A 19358-nucleotide genomic window follows, 5' to 3' on the forward strand; every position below is an offset into this window, starting at 1 on the left:
GCTGGGTGGAAGGAAATTTGTGGCTCCTCTCAGATTCCAGAACTTTCTGCCACAGAAATGTGAGGAACATGTGTTTTTTTAGCCAAATTTTGAGATTTGCAAAGGATTCTGGGTAACAGAACCTGGTCCGAGCCCCGCAAGTCACCCCTCCTTGGATTCCCCTATGTCTCTAGTTTTCAGAAATGCACAGGTTTGGTAGGTTTCCCTAGGTGGCGGCTGAGCTAGAGGCCAAAATCTACAGGTAGTCACTTTGCTAAAAACAGCTCTGTTTTCTGTGATATGTCCACGTTGTGTTTTGGGGCATATCCTGTCGCGGGCGCTAGGCCTACCCACACAAGTGAGGTATCATTTTTATCGGGAGACTTGGGGGAACGCTGGGTAGAAGGAAATTTGTGGCTCCTCTCAGATTCCAGATCTTTCTGCCACAGAAATGTGAGTAACATGTGTATTTTTAGCCAAATTTTGAGGTTTGCAAAGGATTCTGGGTAACAGAACCTGGTCCGAGCCCCGCAAGTCACCCCTCCTTGGATTCCCCTAGGTCTCTAGTTTTCAGAAATGCATAGGTTTGGTAGGTTTCCCTAGGTGCCGGCTGAGCTAGAAGCCAAAATCTACAGGTAGGCACTTTGCAAAAAACACCTCTGTTTTTTTCCAAAATTTAGGATGTGTCCACGTTGCGCTTTGGGGTGTTTCCTGTCGCCGGCGCTAGGCCTACCCACGCAAGTGAGGTATCATTTTTATCGGGAGACTTGGGGGAACGCTGGGTGGAAGGAAATTTGTAGCTCCTCTCAGATTCCAGAACTTTCTGCCACAGAAATGTGAGGGACATGTGTTTTTTTAGCCAAATTTTGAGGTTTGCAAAGGATTCTGGGTAACAGAACCTGGTCCGAGCCACACAAGTCACCCCTCCTTGGATTCCCCTAGGTCTCTAGTTTTCAGAAATGTACAGGTTTGGTACGTTTCCCTAGGTGCCGGCTGAGCTAGAGGCCAAAATCTACAGGTAGTCACTTTGCTAAAAACAGCTCTGTTTTCTGTGATATGTCCACGTTGTGTTTTGGGGCATATCCTGTCGCGGGCGCTAGGCCTACCCACACAAGTGAGGTATCATTTTTATCGGGAGACGTGGGGGAACGCTGGGTGGAAGGAAATTTGTGGCTCCTCTCAGATTCCAGAACTTTCTGCCACAGAAATGTGAGGAACATGTGTTTTTTTAGCCAAATTTTGAGATTTGTAAAGGATTCTGGGTAACAGAACCTGGTCCGAGCCCCGCAAGTCACCCCTCCTTGGATTTCCCTAGGTCTCTAGTTTTCAGAAATGCACAGGTTTGGTAGGTTTCCCTAGGTGGCGGCTGAGCTAGAGGCCAAAATCTACAGGTAGTCACTTTGCTAAAAACAGCTCTGTTTTCTGTGATATGTCCACGTTGTGTTTTGGGGCATATCCTGTCGCGGGCGCTAGGCCTACCCACACAAGTGAGGTATCATTTTTATCGGGAGACATGGGGGAACGCTGGGTGGAAGGAAATTTGTGGCTCCTCTCAGATTCCAGAACTTTCTGCCACAGAAATGTGTGGAACATGTGTTTTTTTAGCCAAATTTTGAGGTTTGCAAAGGATTCTGGGTAACAGAACCTGGTCCGAGCCCCGCAAGTCACCCCTCCTTGGATTCCCCTAGGTCTCTAGTTTTCAGAAATGCACAGGTTTGGTAGGTTTCCCTAGGTGGCGGCTGAGCTAGAGGCCAAAATCTACAGGTAGTCACTTTGCGAAAAACAGCTCTGTTTTCTGTGATATGTCCACGTTGTGTTTTGGGGCATATCCTGTCGCGGGCGCTAGGCCTACCCACACAAGTGAGGTATCATTTTTATCGGGAGACGTGGGGGAACGCTGGGTGGAAGGAAATTTGTGGCTCCTCTCAGATTCCAGAACTTTCTGCCACAGAAATGTGAGGAACATGTGTTTTTTTAGCGAAATTTTGAGGTTTGCAAAGGATTCTGGGTAACAGAACCTGGTCCGAGCCCCGCAAGTCACCCCTCCTTGGATTCCCCTAGGTCTCTAGTTTTCAGAAATGCACAGGTTTGGTAGGTTTCCCTAGGTGGCGGCTGAGCTAGAGGCCAAAATCTACAGGTAGTCACTTTGCTAAAAACAGCTCTGTTTTCTGTGATATGTCCACGTTGTGTTTTGGGGCATATCCTGTCGCGGGCGCTAGGCCTACCCACACAAGTGAGGTATCATTTTTATCGGGAGACGTGGGGGAACGCTGGGTGGAAGGAAATTTGTGGCTCCTCTCAGATTCCAGAACTTTCTGCCACAGAAATGTGAGGAACATGTGTTTTTTTAGCCAAATTTTGAGGTTTGCAAAGGATTCTGGGTAACAGAACCTGGTCCGAGCCCCGCAAGTCACCCCTCCTTGGATTCCCCTAGGTCTCTAGTTTTCAGAAATGCACAGGTTTGGTAGGTTTCCCTAGGTGGCGGCTGAGCTAGAGGCCAAAATCTACAGGTAGTCACTTTGCTAAAAACAGCTCTGTTTTCTGTGATATGTCCACGTTGTGTTTTGGGGCATATCCTGTCGCGGGCGCTAGGCCTACCCACACAAGTGAGGTATCATTTTTATCGGGAGACATGGGGGAACGCTGGGTGGAAGGAAATTTGTGGCTCCTCTCAGATTCCAGAACTTTCTGCCACAGAAATGTGAGGAACATGTGTTTTTTTAGCCAAATTTTGAGGTTTGCAAAGGATTCTGGGTAACAGAACCTGGTCCGAGCCCCGCAAGTCACCCCTCCTTGGATTCCCCTAGGTCTCTAGATTTCAGAAATGCACAGGTTTGGTAGGTTTCCCTAGGTGGCGGCTGAGCTAGAGGCCAAAATCTACAGGTAGTCACTTTGCTAAAAACAGCTCTGTTTTCTGTGATGTGTCCACGTTGTGTTTTGGGGCATATCCTGTCGCGGGTGCTAGGCCTACCCACACAAGTGAGGTATCATTTTTATCGGGAGACGTGGGGGAACGCTGGGTGGAAGGAAATTTGTGGCTCCTCTCAGATTCCATAACTTTCTGCCACAGAAATGTGAGGAACATGTGTTTTTTTAGCCTAATTTTGAGGTTTGCAAAGGATTCTGGGTAACAGAACCTGGTCCGAGCCACACAAGTCACCCCTCCTTGGATTCCCCTAGGTCTCTAGTTTTCAGAAATGCACAGGTGTGGTAGGTTTCCCTAGGTGGCGGCTGAGCTAGAGGCCAAAATCTACAGGTAGTCACTTTGCTAAAAACAGCTCTGTTTTCTGTGATATGTCCACGTTGTGTTTTGGGGCATATCCTGTCGCGGGTGCTAGGCCTACCCACACAAGTGAGGTATCATTTTTATCGGGAGACGTGGGGGAACGCTGGGTGGAAGGAAATTTGTGGCTCCTCTCAGATTCCATAACTTTCTGCCACAGAAATGTGAGGAACATGTGTTTTTTTAGCCTAATTTTGAGGTTTGCAAAGGATTCTGGGTAACAGAACCTGGTCCGAGCCACACAAGTCACCCCTCCTTGGATTCCCCTAGGTCTCTAGTTTTCAGAAATGCACAGGTGTGGTAGGTTTCCCTAGGTGGCGGCTGAGCTAGAGGCCAAAATCTACAGGTAGTCACTTTGCTAAAAACAGCTCTGTTTTCTGTGATATGTCCACGTTGTGTTTTGGGGCATATCCTGTCGCGGGTGCTAGGCCTACCCACACAAGTGAGGTACCATTTTTATCGGGAGACTTGGGGGAACATAGATTAGCAAAACAAGTACTATTGCCCCTTGTCTTTCTCTACATTTTTTCCTTCCAAATATAGGAGTGTGTGTAAAAAAGACATCTATTTGAGAAATTCCCTGTAATTCACGTGCTACTATGGTCACCCCGGAATTCAGAGATGTGCAAATAACCACTGCTCCTCAACACCTTATCTTGTGCCCTTTTTGGAAATGCAAAGGTTTTCTTGATAGCAATTTTTTACTCCTTATATTTCAGCAAATGAATTGCTGTATACCCGGTATAGAATGAAAACGCACTGCAGGGTGCAGCTCATTTATTGGCTCTGGGTTCCTCGGGTTCTTGATGAACCTACAAGCCCTATATATCCCCGCAACCAGAGGAGTCCAGCAGACGTAACGGTGTATTGCTTTCGATAATCTGACATTGCAGGGAAAAGTTACAGAGTAAAACGTAGAGAAAAATTGATGGTTTTTTCACCTCAATTTCAATATTTTTCTTTTTCAGCTGTTATTTTCTGTAGGAAACCCTTGTAGGATCTACACAAATGACCCCTTGCTGAATTCAGAATTTTGTCTACTTTTCAGAAATGTTTAGGTTTCTGGGATCCAGCATTGGTTTCATGACCATTTCTGTCACTGACTGGAAGGAGGCTGAAAGCACAAAAAATTGCACAAATGGGGTATGCCCCAGTAAAATGCCAAAATTGTGTTGAAAAATTGGGTTTTCTGATTCAAGTCTGCCTGTTCCTGAAAGCTGGGAAGCTGCTGAGTTTAGCACCGCAAACCCTTTGTTGATGCCATTTTCAGGGGAAAAACCACAAGCCTTCTTCTGCAGCCACTTTTTCAAATTTTTTTGAAAAAAACGAAATTTTCACTGTATTTTGGCCAATTTCTTGGCCTCCTTTAAGGGAACCCACAAAGTCTGGGTACCTCTAGAATCCCTAGGATGTTGGAAAAAAAGGACGCAAATTTGGCTTGGTTAGCTTATGTGGACAAAAAGTTATGAGGGCCTAAGCGCGAACTGCCCCAAATAGGCAAAAAAAGGCCCGGCACAGGAGGGGGAAAAGGCCTGGCAGCGAAGGGGTTAAATTTAAACCTTTCCACCCAATTTATAGTGTATACATGAAACTATACTCAAACAGGGCAGACAAGACATCGGCCATTTTTTGGTATATGGTATGCAGCAAAAAAGGCAGACCCAAAAACAGTTGTTCGAAAAAAAATGTGCAAGTTGGTACGCATCTATGTTGCCACGTATTTTGAACGAATTAAGACCACACAATTAACATTTAATATTTTCAGCCTTGACAACATCTCTAAATAGGAACTTGACTGACATGGACAAACAACGTGCCAGAGGCAGAATTGTTGGTAAGCAAACAGACAAATATATACAGAGCAAAAACATATGCATTTAGGGGCATTACTAGCCCCCAGCACCACCTTGGATAGCCCTAGTGTAATTTTTTGTGACGCTAAGGTGGCATTTTCATAGCATAAAAAATGTAGACACTATTGTCTTAACGACTGCCATGATGTGCCGTATTTTAAATACCTTGCAACCATGGTGTTGTTAGGTGGGGCCAAGAAAAGTGGCACATCTGGACCGATGAGCCCCTTTCTTGTAAATATGCCCCTTAGTGTTGTAAGCTTGCTATGTCTCATTCATGTGGTCGGGCATAATTTAAGAAACAGTCAGTTGCGGCTGATGGGGATTCCTGGGGAGGGACGGCACATGGGGGGTGGGTGGCGAGAATCAATACAATTCTGGTGAGAGCCCTGTGTGCATGTGTGTTTCACCGGCCCGAGACAGCCGGCCAAACACACTCGTGCTCTGAGGGGAGTGCACAGTGCACTCCCCTCTGCTCATCACCCCCAAAGCCCCCAGTTGCTGCTGGCGGGGGTCACCATAGCGGAGGAGACACCACTGGAACCAATAATCAAAGACCTTTTTCCAGCAGTAAATCAGACTTTTTCCAGAAAAAAACATTATTCATAATCTCAAAAGATGAAGGTCATATGTAAGTGTAGCGTGTGTATGCGTAATATTTGCAAAATATGTTTACCTCGGGCATACATACTGTCTGACATATAAGAAAATCTGGGGGGTGGAAAGGTGTGAATAAATAGGGGCTGCGGAAGTTCAGTGCCAAATAGGTCATCAAGACACACCATTTTGGGTATTCACAAACATGGAAATAAACTTCTCACCACTTTGGTGAACCCCGATCTTGTCTTCCCTGTTTAGTGCAGTAAAAGACTGACATTTCTCAGGAGAAGTTTCATTAGAAGAACATCACAGGACAAGTGACCAAATCTGCCTGATAGTTAAACCCAGAACTTGTGCAGGGACAGCTGCCTCAATCTCTATCTGCGTAATGCTATTTAATGGTAAATAGTACCATGGGACTTTCAGCAAAGTGTGCAATCTGTGAGCTCGCTCTTGATGTGTCTCATTTGCGTCTGTTACTCGCACTTCTTGAACCCTCAAGTTGTTTTTGGTTTGGGTAAGGGAGCCTGTCGAGATCTTTCCCTGCTCCAAGTCTCCTGAACCATTTAGAGGAATGCTTGTTCCTTTGCGCCCTTGCCACACACTGTGGTGAATCTCCCCTCTAGGTAAAAAGAGTCCTCCATCATGGACGATTCTTCTGGGACACTAAAGAATACTTTGGGTGGACAACACAAAAGGACAGCTAACCAAATCTACCCTGCTCGTTTTGCAAGTGGATAAAGGGTAACATTCAGAGATTGTGCATAGCAGTGACACTGTATTACACATCATAGAGAAAATCTGCCCTAAAGTGCGGCCTCACTCCACTTACCGCAGGGTCCAGTGTGGTATCAGTAAAACATGTACCTTAAATGTACATATATAGGGACATATTTACAAGTAAATGGTGCATCGTCTCTGATGCACCAGTTTCCTTGCGTTGCCCTGCGCCCCCCTAATGACACCATGGTAGCGCTGTATTTACAATACAGTGCACCATGGCGCACATTAGGACAATAGCGTCAGAATTTTTGATGCTACTGTGGAACTTTGCTGGACTAGTGCCAAAATGTTTGGCACAGTCCAGCAAAGCACTGTGAGACCCATAGGCTAATGCAGGCGTAAAAGAAATGAAGCTAGAATGGAGAAGTGAAATCTTGTAAATTTCACTGTGTCATTTTTGAGCCTCCTTACAGAGGAACTCCCTCCCCCTGCATTCATTATACCTGACACCGGTATAATGTGGCGCAACACGTTACAAAGTGGCACAATGTTTGCATTGCACCACTTTGTAAATATGGCACAGGGTGGGGGACTAGTTAGTGCTGCCTTAGTGTAAAAAAAAAAAGACATTAATGCCCCATAGTTCCTGGCATAAGCACCTTAAAGCACTTTAAGATTTGTCATATTTCCATGACTCAGCTCATAATCTGATTCCAGGCCTTTGTCCCCTCTACTGGGCCAAGAAAATGACTCTGCTCCGCAGCATAAGTATCAAAGTCCTTCACACACACAGTAATGTTAATAACAATGATTGAACAAATTCATGGGTCAGGGAAGAAATCTAATTTTGCAGGAACACGGCCCCCGGCTAGGTTCCGGCTATTGACAGGCGAGAATACTGTGCACCTGTTTGTGGGCTCGTGCATTCCTAGGGAGCCATTATCATAATTTGGGATGGGCGACCTTTTGACTAGACTGACCAGACGTGAAGTTGGTTTGAGTAAGTGACCAGAGTATATTTGTCAATTTGAGTCACATTAAGGTCTATGTAATATTCTAAGGAGAAGTTGAGTTTATGTTTTTGGTCCTGATGAAGCGTCATTGGATCTGTGGTGACCCCTAAGACGCGAAACATGTCGACCTAGTATTAGAGGAGATAGGATCATGTCCGTCTCCCCTTGATTCAAATGAAGTGAGAGTGGATATGAGCATTATCTCTACCAGCACTCTCTGTACTGCTTTTAATCTTGGCCTTAGCCCGTTTCTGATTAATTAAATTTGATGGGTTTGGTTTAGAGACAATTTTATCCTCTATTTTTCTTCTCTCCTGACTACGCCTATAGTTTGTATTCATCCTCTGCATAACTATATTTGGAAAAAGATCTCCGGCTAAGAGCCCCCCTTTTTAGGGGGGCCCATCAGACATTGCAGTGCCGGTCTGACGAGGAGCATGCCCAGTGATGAAGCTTGGCATCCTATTGGGTGTGTGAGGGCTTTTTTGCTCCTGGTAGTAGAGTCTCCCTGGGTTTTCCCTGTGCTTTCTTTTTTCATTGTTGGAACAGTGTGCTTTATCTGAGTTTCATAGGTTACATTTGGGAGGTTGTACACTGGACCATTAATCTCCCTGTCCCCTTCTTTTTTGAGTTTCAGGGAAGAAATCTCCATCTGTTAATTAGCATGTCATGTGGCACCTGGTCTGGGACAGCCCAGTCCCACTAGAAGAAAGGATAAGGGTCAGATCTCTGGAGCCAACCCAGGAGGGGCTTGACTTTGAAGCTTTGATGGGAAGGTATCAAGCAGCTGTGTCATCTTGGGCTGGAGCTGAGGCACTCAGGAGAGCTCTTTCCACAGACAACTTGAAGTCACCATAATGGATTGCACCAGAATGCTGTACAGGAGGGTTGGGACAAGGGTGAAGCAATTATGCGGCATCATAAGATTGTCCAGGGCTGCCTGAGTTCTAAAACTTTCCACCCCTGCTGAAGATTCCCTGCAGAAGTCAGAGACCGGTGAGAATACACTTTAACTGAAACTGGGAACAACAACAACAACAACAAATGAATGCCCAACTGGAAGGATAAGCCACTTAATGCTCCGCAAGGATGGACTTTGGGATTTTGATTCCAGCTGGCCCCAAGACTAGGATGGGTCTCTCCAAGGCCATTGAGACGGGGCTCAAGCGCCTAATGCCTCCTGTATAACAGTTGGAGGAATGGATTTTGTGGAGGACCGTGGATGGTTCCCTGGACCTACAGTGAACTGGCTACTGTCTCCATTGACAAATTGGTGTACTTAAAAGAGCTAGGGGGCTTTGCAGCCTTAGGAGTGCAGCAGGGAGGGTGTTTTTCTGGTTGGTTGTGGACAACTGCCTCAGATACCCCCCACAAGCAGGAGAAGAGTTTCAGGAGCCATGCAGAAGACAAGTCTGGTGCAATGAGATTAGAAAATACCTGTTCCCTGCAGAAAGCACATTCAGAGGCCAGGAGGCCTGATGAAAATGCATCTGGTGGCCATCTCTGAGTGCCAGGAGTGAAGCAAGTAAAAATGAATCAGTCTACCTTACATGGGTGGAAATATCACAGTCCAAAGTGAGGGCACCTAGGTAGACTGAATGGAGAACAAAACACAATGCGCTCTGTCATCCTTTTAAAACAAATCCCTCAGGATGGGTCAGGCCTGCGGGACAGCACAACCACAATATTCTTTATAATGTAATAAGGAGGGAGCATGCATTTGGCTCCCCCCAGTGCTACCTTTGTATCCAAGTAAAGAACCATCTACAGTGTACACATACTAATGGCTCATTTTTGTTTTAGAATTCTGAAAACATGAATAAACAAATTTATTTTTTTTCTTCTAAAAATCTACTATTTTTAGAGCAAAGTAGGATTTAGATGATGGATGGTACATTTAAAGCTTGCCAACCACCTTTTTCAAAATTTATGCAATTCATGGCAAAATACAAGGTGACACAATGACACTAATCTATACCTAGCTACCTGACAAAGGTGCTCAAGAATATTGCAATTTTCTATATTGGTAACAACAAAGGTAAACAAAATAAAATCTACTAAAATCATAATGGACTTTAAACTAATGATGTTAAATACAATTAACAACGTATATCCAATAAAAGAAATGCAAGGCTGTTTCTTCCCTTTATGGAAAGTTGTATGTCAAAAGTAAAAAATAAACGTGTATAATAATATATTTCAGGTAGCAGACTCTAGCATAAAATTGAACAAAAAATACTTCAATGGCTTTTATCCCATTGGACCACATAAAAGAACATTTATTACGATGAAGTGAATCTCTCACTGAAAATGAGGAAACATGGTCAGAATTCCTCAATTATTTCAAGGGTACATCGATAGGTCAAAAAAAGAGAGACAAAGAAAGTACTACTATCTTGGTGACTTTTTTGATGCAGAGATTCTCCAAATGAACAATGTACACATTGATAGTCTAGAGCTGCTTTGGGAGCCTATGCAGAAGCAACAAATAACAAGTTGTTGCCTATGTTGCTATGAGTCTTAATCACTAACTCACATTGCACATTTGTGCTTCCCCAACTTATAATTGGAAAGAAGAAAATGGATACAACCACTTTTTTTCTGAAAAGTGGTTGCTGCCCTGCAAAACAGGCCATGAGCTATACACTAAGTGGTAAAAACATGCAAATGTTATACACCTTCGTTAAGTACATGAATGTTGCTATTTACTTGTTGTGTACTAAAGATGACAAGCTCGTTATTTTGGTTTCATTAGGGTGAACTGCTGTTTTGTGTGTTAAGAATGTATTTCATGTAATAGCATATATTTTTTATTTTGGGAATACATTGTAATTGAAACGGAATTGACTTGAAATAACATACACTAAGAAATTGACTTTTACATTTATGAAATCAATCGGTCCATTGTTGTTTTAATTTTTGTACTGATCTTTTAAGGATATTGTTTTTCACTGACATGTGTTATAAGAAGTCTATAAATCTGGTTAAAGCTTTGATTTTTATGTATTTCTGGGAAATGTCTACTTTATTCAAGTATCCTTTTTCTTTTTGTACTGATGGGTTTGTCGTATATAGCTTTAATTGATCAAAGTAAAGGAATAATATTATTGTAATTAGTACTAATAATAATAATAATAATAATAATAACAATAAGAAGAAGAAGAAGGATAATGTCACCTAAAGAGGGCAGGTAATAGAAGGCCACAACAATTTCAAATACCATGGTGGAACTGTTACTTGATTTGATGAAAGGGTGGGTAAAAAACAATAATGGCATTGAATGATGGAATAATTCTCTTAACTGAAAAGTAGTAAAACACCATCCATCACTTTACAATTTGTTAAAAACTCTCAAAAGCTTCCAGGGTGCTAATTGCAGAAAAAGCCATCAATCCTAAATGGAAACAGCGGCAGAATATTGAACAATTGAAAATTAGAAAAATACATTTAAACTCTGTTGTCAACACTATTAAAAATATTGATTACATTTATTAAACAATTACAATTGTAAATAACAAACTGCAATCAATTTTTCTTAAAGGTCCTATTGCAATTTAATGTGAAAGAAAAAAGTGTTGTTATATCTAAACAAATCAATTATTTTTTACAGGAAAAATAAGGAACTATAAGTACATTTAAGATAAATTAATTTAAGAAGCTAATAATTTCCAAAACATTTTCTCCAAGGGGAAAATTTTTGCATTATACATAAAAAGAAGTTAAGTTAATTACAATAAAATGAGTTAATTGTTTTCTCCAACCGATATAAACAAACAACATAACAGAAAATAATATGAAATTTAATTATAAACTGAGTGCATGCACCTGTCTAGATACCTATCTCTCTTCTACCCTCTTGGAACATCACTTAACAACAATGATCAACGCATACAAGACTAATGTTCTAACTTTTTGTCATCTTCCAAGATTTTTTCATCAAAGGACATAAACATATTGTCAAATCAACAATAGACACCACTACACTCATCATCAAGGAAGACTTTGCCTTGAATGTAGCAACTGACTTCAGAGCACACTTTTCTTGCAGCTTTTATCTGATGACTTATGCTTAACACATATATGACACAAATACATAACTATGGGAAACCATAGGACCGGTCACTGATTTCAAAAGTTTGTCACTCTTTCTGCCCACCATTGACCACTAACCAAAAGGCTCAAACTGCAAACATGAATCATATTGCATATTCATTCTTACAAAACACTGGTGCACACATTGCTATGTACATTATGAAAGAATAAGTCTGCTGAGACTCCCATTCTCGTGTCAGTTTAGTTTGTTTCAACTGGGCCTTGGTACGATACACCTTTCTGGTTTATAACAGATATTGGTGATATTTGATTCTATTAATCCTGGTTCCTTGTGATTGTTTGTGTGGATTCCTTTGTGGGGTGTGCTCAAATGCCGAATCAAGCCAGCTAATTAGGAGTCAGTTCAATTGATGCAAACATCTCACTCAACCACAAGTCAGCACCTTATGTTCATGTGTAGTGCACCAAACACAGCTTTCCAAATAAGGACAATACTCCTACAAGTTCAATATATTTGGCTCTGGTTTAATTTGAGCATTACTAGCTGTATGACAAGTGTTAAAGCTCTATCTCTGTGCCCAAACAAAAGATTTACATACATGTGAAAGAAACCTCCTTAGCACTCCCCACTTCCTCATAAGTCTATTTCTGTTTCTAAGCTATGTAAAACAGAAGATGCAAGCCTATTCTGATATTCAAGAAAACCTACAAAGGTTGCAGGAGTTTATTCTAAGAGATCTGTAAGATGTTGGGTTATTGGTTGAGGGGGTGAAATCCTGCTCAAGCAACAACCTCAGTACATGTCAGGGTTAACCACAAAGTCAGCAAATAACTTGTGATTAACGCTCAGGTAACATGGCACAAAAGCAGTCAGGCTTTTGTGTACTTACACAGCACACAAATAGTAATGAAGTGGAAACACAACACATGAAAAATCCCAAACCAATTTAGAAGAATAGGGAAAGTTATAATAAATAAAATTAGACCAGAATGACATAGATCCAATCAGTAGAATTAGAGATAAGCAATTTCAAAGTTTTAGGTAAGTGTAGTACCTAAAAGCACAAATTGCCACTTGTGAAAGTCACAAGTTCCGGCTGACTGCAGTGAAGTTCAAGTTGGACACAGGGACCAGGTTAGTCCTGCTGAAAAAGTTACCTTCTCAAAGTCCACTGTGAAGAGTCCAGTTCATGGTGGAGGAGGCCATGAAGACCATGGAGAGCATCACAAATGGTTATTGCTGTAGGGCAAAGAGCAGGCCTGGCATCATGGATGGTTGCCGCTGTAGGACGAGGTTTGCTTGGGCATCACAGATGGATATTGCTTGACCTTCACACTGGCGGTCACAGCGGGCTGGCATTGCTGGAGTGCACAGTGCAAATCTTGTGTTGCTGGTCAACACGAGCAGTAGCTGTAGCGTGAAGAGTTGGGTTCAAGAGAGATTTGCATTGATGGTTGTTGTGGACAGCGGAGTCTCAGCACGAACCAGACTAATCACAACCGCGAAAAGTCCCAAACTTCAGGATTTCTCCTTTCTTTCTTCAGCTGGAAGTGCACTCCGATGCCATCTAATGGTCAAGGACCTAGGGAGGCATCTATTTGGGATCAGGGACTCACTCTAGCAGAAGTTAACAGGGCTCAAGTAATCCAGTTGCAGCGAGTCAGCTGGGCAGGTGCAGGAGCTTGATGTGTTCTGTTGCTCAGAACAGGAGGTCACCCTACTGACCCTTAGAACCACTCAGATCCAGTTTTCCTTTTCATAGAGCAGTACAGGCCTCAAGTAGCAGTGCAGTTTTCTGGGAGCAAGGCCGTCCTTTTGTAATGTCCACTGGTCTAGGATGGAAGAGCTGTTCTGAGGGTCCAATATGTATACCTGGTGCACGCCTTAGAAGTGGGGAAATCCTCTAGACTACTGCCACATCTGGTTCTGGAAAGTTCTTCCTTTCCTCTGCCAGGGCTCCTAAAAGTTTGGGGTGACAAAAGGTTAGTGTCAAATTTCTTGCTGTGAGTGCTAGAGGCCACACTTTGAAGTTTAAACAGTGCAGGGAACAGCTCTGCTCCAGCCATCCTGGCAGGGTGTCCCTCTCCCAGCCACACCCAGGTCCTGTGGGTCACTGTCTGGCTCTCATTCCTGATGGAGAAGCAATTAAAAGGCCTAGGCAGCTGGGATCTGCTGGAAGGCCTCAGAAAGTTTAAGGCAGGAAAATGCTAACTTTCTAAAAGTGGCATTTTCAAAATTGTAATCTAGAATCGACTTTCCCATTAAAGATGATTTTAGATTATCATTTGTTTGAGTCCAAAGTGACATTTCTACCTGCTCCAAATCAACAGTTACCACTTGTTAAATGTAATAAGGTATCCCAGTGTTATCCTGTGGGAGAGGTAGGCCTTACAATAGTGAAAAACAAATTGTGTTTTTCACTGCAAGGACATGTAAAACACACCCCACGTTTTAAATGCAATGCATCCTGCCATATGGGCTGTTTAGAGCCTACCTTAGGGGTGACATATATGTGTCAAAATGGAAGGTTTAGGTCTGGCAAACGGTTTCTTTTCCTAGGTCAAATTGGCACAACTGCACTATAATCTGCCATGGCATGCCTGAGACATAAAGGGCTTCTGCAGTGGGTGGCACAATGAGTGCTGCAGGCCCACTAGTAGCATTTAATTTATCGTCCCTAAGTACATGTAGTACTATATACTAAGGACCTATAATCAGATTAAATGTGTCACTAAGATGGTAGGCCAACTTTACAAGGTTTATCATGCTTTAAGGACAGGACACATACACTTTAGCACTGCTTAGCAGTGGTAAAAGGCACAACAAAAAATGTGCCAACAAAAACGAATTTCAGAAAACAGGAGGGGTGAATGCAAAATGTTTGGGGGAAGACCACACCAAGGGATGTCAGACTTAACAAATTACATAACTGTATCAAGGTTTAGCAGGTTGCATTTAGACCTATCTCATGAATATTAATGACGTTGGTCACAAATTGCGATCCAGTGAGATTCGCAACCATCATAGGGATGGTTACCTGCTGGGGTGAGCAGACCACCATGTCTGTCATTGTTTTTTAATAAAGCGATCATTTTTTAAAAAGTGCAGCCCAAGAGGTGTTAAAAAAAGTAAAGTTTGACCAAAATGTTATGGTTTTAACATTTCAAATCGGCTGCCACTACTTTTGTAGAGTCTGAAATATCTTAATATTTTGCGACTGGACCAGGATTGCAAAAATTAAATGCATCCTACTCTGAATTATTTGTAAGAGACCACCTTAAGCACACCCCTTCCAAATATGTATTCAATATAAAGTTGCAAACCAAAATTGTGATTTGGTAATGTGTTATCGAATTACGATTCGTGTTTGCTACAAACCGAAAGGAATTTTTTGCATTCGCAAACAGTCCAATTTTGCAAATCAGACAGTTTGCGACCACAAAATGACCCAGTAAAAATACAGTACCATGCAACTTCCCACATTTATTCAAGCACCCAGGTCACTTCCAAAAGCAATCAAACATACATGATGCTAAAAAATAGTGCCGAACACTAAGCAGTTTGATTGGTACAGAAGGAGATTTTCAGCAAACAATACCAATTAACACATTTAAACTCCAGAATGTTTCTAACCTGACACAAACTTAATTTAGTTGTGTAGATTAACAAAAACTTTGGGTTAGAAAAAGGAACGCAAAGCTTCATTGTAATTTAAAAGTGCACAAATGTATTCCTACAATAAGATATTCACACTTTAAGTGTTAGTAACATTAATTGCTTAGTTTTTTATTCTTGTTAATTATGACTTGCATACTGCACAATATACCATTAGCAGGGGATCGCAAATCCTCCTGGTAGTCTCATAATAACTATTGGTCACACTCATTGTATATTGTACACGTTTCGTCCCATAGTATTGTGAATCGGCCACAAAGGAATTCTTAGAAATTAATCATAATGCGGCTGAAAATAGCACCCAGGAGAAAACTCAGCGCTTCAGACTACCAGATTCATTACGTAGTTACTGCTGGCAAACACAGTTAGGATGGCAAGGCTTACACATTTACTAACATATATAAAACAAGCATATAACAAAGGAAGCAGGGGTACGTTTTTTTAATGCATGTATACGTGCAACTTGTATGCACAAGTTGTCGTAGATCATACACACAGGTTCACATGCAGAGTAACATGAGAGAGAAGTGAGAGGGGGAACAGGAAAGAAGAAGTAGAAATCAAAGGGACCGAAGAGGCAGTGGGACGAATTGAGCATGACAGCAGGTAACAACTGTATTATTCTGTTACAGAGATGCCATTGCAATTGAGGTAGTTCCAGAAACTTAGATAAAAAGAGCACCACACAGAAGCTTCCACACACAAAACACACATACTGAATCACATACAGTCCTACGTAGCAGGGATAAAGGCAAACAACACAGACGGATGCATTCCCACGAAGGCACAGAGGCACGAATGAACAGATAATGATAAACAGACATACAGGAGATGATTGCATCACTAAAGGCCTCTCGACCATTTAATTTTTGGTTACTTCTCTGCTTGAATCAAATTTGAGGTTGGGTAAAAGATGTCTTCAATGTGTATCTGTTGGACTTTTTGCCTTACGCAGGGTCATCCCCAGTCTTTTTGCCTCCTTCCTCCTGGTTTTTCTGACCTCTCGTGTTTGGCTCTAGGACTCTGAGCACTTTATCACTGCTGACCAGTGCTAAAGTGCAGGTGCTCTCCCATCTAAAGTTGGTATGATTGGCTTATACCTAACTGGCTTATTTAATTTACCTATAAGTCCCTTGTACAGTGGTATCTCTATACCCAGGGCCTGTAAATTAAATACTACTAGTGGGCCTGCAGCGTTGCTTGCGCCACCCACTGAAGTAGACTTTCAAAACTGTCTCAGGCCTGCTAGTGCAGGGCCTGTGTTCGCAGTTTTCTGCCACAGGGACCTGGCATCTAAACTTACTTGCCAGGCCCAGAACTCCCCTTTTACCACATGTAAGTCACCCCTAAGGTATGCCCTAGCTAGCCCTATGGGCAGGGTGCCATGTATGTAGAAAGGCAGGACATGTGCCAAGTTGCGTGGCCTGTCCTGGTAGTGACAAACAGCCTAACTGGTGTCTCACTGCTGTGATTGCTGCCTTCTCATAGGATTGCATTAGAAATTCCCTGCCTTATGTGTAAGGGGTATTGTCTGATTTATGAGGGGTAGCGTAGGCGTGTTTGGTATGGTTGTGATGGTGATAATAAATGCTGCTTACTGGTGTGGGTGTATTTTTTATTACTATCACAGAAATGCCACTTCTAGAAAGTACGCATTTATCTGTGCTTATGACTCTGGTGTTTTGCAGCTTGACTCCAATCAACGTCTGGGCAGAGTGACAGTTGGGGCTTTGTGCATACTTTTCAGACAGCCTGTACACAGGGAGGGTGGAGGTGTCACAGAGGTGCATCTGCATACTGAATAGTCTTCCTTGGCTGAGAGAAGGGAGAGGCGGGGCACACCTGCATTTGTAAAGACTGTGCCCTGGCCTCACACAATAGGGTCGTTAACCCCCCACTGATGTTTGGAGCCTGTGCTGAAAGGAGAGAGGGGGCACTCCCAGAGCCAGTTGTAACTGGCTGAAACCTCCTCTCCCTACCATTGTAAAACACTGTAAGAACTGACTATAAGTACAGGGGAATTTTCCCCACAATTTGGAGACTCTTGGAACATTCTTGGAACTTGAAACTGGACACAGAACGCTGATGAATGGACTCACCAGGAAACCGCCTTGGACTGCTGCTGCTGTGCTGACCTGTGACCTGCCTGGTCACTAGGAGGAACTGCCACCATCTGCACCCCTTGTGCTGGCCTGTAGCTGGGCCCACTAGCCCTGTACCTTTTCCTTGCTATTTGTTCCCAGGGGCAGGGTGCTGAGGCCCCTGACCCCTGTAAACGACCTCTACAAACTTGGTCCAGGAGGCGCTCTTCTATCGCTGAGGAAGAATCACCACCGCAGCCCAGGCTGCAGAACTTGCCTTAGCGCTGTGAAAAGCGCTTGATTTGGAGCCCCTGGATCACCGCCGCAGACGGGTTGTTTGATGGTTTCAGAGCGCGAGGATCGCGCTCAGCTCAGTGCCCCTGGAGCACGAGAAAATCAACCCAAAAAGAATCAGGAGCCAGCCGGCTCCTAGCGGTGCCCCCGGGGTACGGATCGCTCCGAGGAGCGCCCCCCGGGCACCGGAAGGCCCCGCCTGGGGCCAGAGAATCGTCGGATGGGTGAGAGGAGAGGAGGACGCCTCTCCCTCGCCTGGAGAAGCCTCGGAAGGCTTCGGTTGCCGTCAGAGGGGCAAGGGGAGAGGAGGACGCCTCTCCCTCGCCTAGAGAAGCCTCGGAAGGCTTCGGTAGTCTGATGAGCGGGCAGCAGCGAGGGCCAGCCGTTGCAGTGAAGGGGTCTTTCTTGGTGCAAGGGCCGACGGAGGTCCCGGGAGACCCCAGGAGTTCACGGGCCCCCGGACTGGCCCGTTCGTAAATCGGAGGGGGTGCGTGGCGCCCCCTCCTTACTTGCAGGATTTCCCCGACTTGGGCCCCCCCCTGGAGAGGGCCAGTGGAGGCCCGGGGGGCCCCCTGTGATCACGGGTCCCAGAAGGGGCCCGTCAGGAATTCAGAGAGGGTGCGTGCCGCCCCTCTCGGTCCTCAATGTTCAGGGAGGCCCGTGTTTTGCGCAGAGGAGCGCCGGGGGCCCCATTGTTCGTTTTAGGCACTGGAAGTGCCTCTTCATCAAGACAGGTACTTTTAAAAGGACCAATATAACCATAATTGAAGTTCTTTCTACAGACTTTGCTAATTGTGATATATTGCCTACCTGTTCTTTGATGCTTTTACACATATGTGCAGATGTTCCTTTTATGGGCATGACTTGCTAATATGTTTCCCTAACTTGCCATAGATTTTCTAATGTTCCTACTATGGGCGTTTTATGATATTCTTATGACAAGTGTTCTAATGTGATAACGTGTTTCCTGACTACTGCTTATGTTGCAGAATACTGAGTAACCTGTGTGTTATGTGTGACTACTGCTAGTTTGCAGAGTAACTAATGTGTAACGTTCTGACAACTGCTAAGGTAGCAGGATAGTACTGTTATGTGTTTGGTCTGATAATTGTGTTGTGTACAATACAGTATATTTTCATATAATCTGGTGTTGTGTTTCCTTTGTGGTGGGGATATTGCGTCACATGTGTGGGTGTGTTGTGCAAACGCTTTACACATTACCTCTGGGTTAAGCCTGACTGCTCATGCCAAGCTACCAAGGGGGTCAGCAGGGGTTATCTTGGAAGTGTAACTCCCTTGCCCTGACTAGAGTGGGTAAGGTATGCCTGGCTGAGGTACATACCCTAGCCAACCAGAAACCCCATTTCTAACAGTATCCAATCTATTTTTTGGGAAATCTCTTTTCTTTTACTAGTGAGGGAACAGTTCATTCTCTATATTCATCCAACCCTTGCCCTTGAAGATATAAACATCTTTAAATAATACAGTTGTGCTTTCTACATGCAAACTCCATCCTTGACCTCATGAGTTTATACAGGAGGTGCAGTTCAGCACCTATATGTCTTTAATCATAATTTATGATACAGGTTTGCCTATGTTATTAATGTCAGTACATTGGTTCCACAGATGCAAGCAAAGCCTACAGGTCCAAGAATGGTTGGATGTCTGCCTAATGGAAGCCCAGTACAAAAAATATGATGCTCCACATAAAAATGAACACCCTAGCAACATATAGACTTGCTTGTTCGCATTTGTACTCTTAAACAAATTGCACCCGCCAGATTGAAAAAACACTACCCACAC

The sequence above is a fragment of the Pleurodeles waltl genome, chromosome 5 (assembly GCF_031143425.1).
Source record: "Pleurodeles waltl isolate 20211129_DDA chromosome 5, aPleWal1.hap1.20221129, whole genome shotgun sequence".
In the NCBI taxonomy this organism is placed as follows: Eukaryota; Metazoa; Chordata; class Amphibia; order Caudata; family Salamandridae; genus Pleurodeles; species Pleurodeles waltl.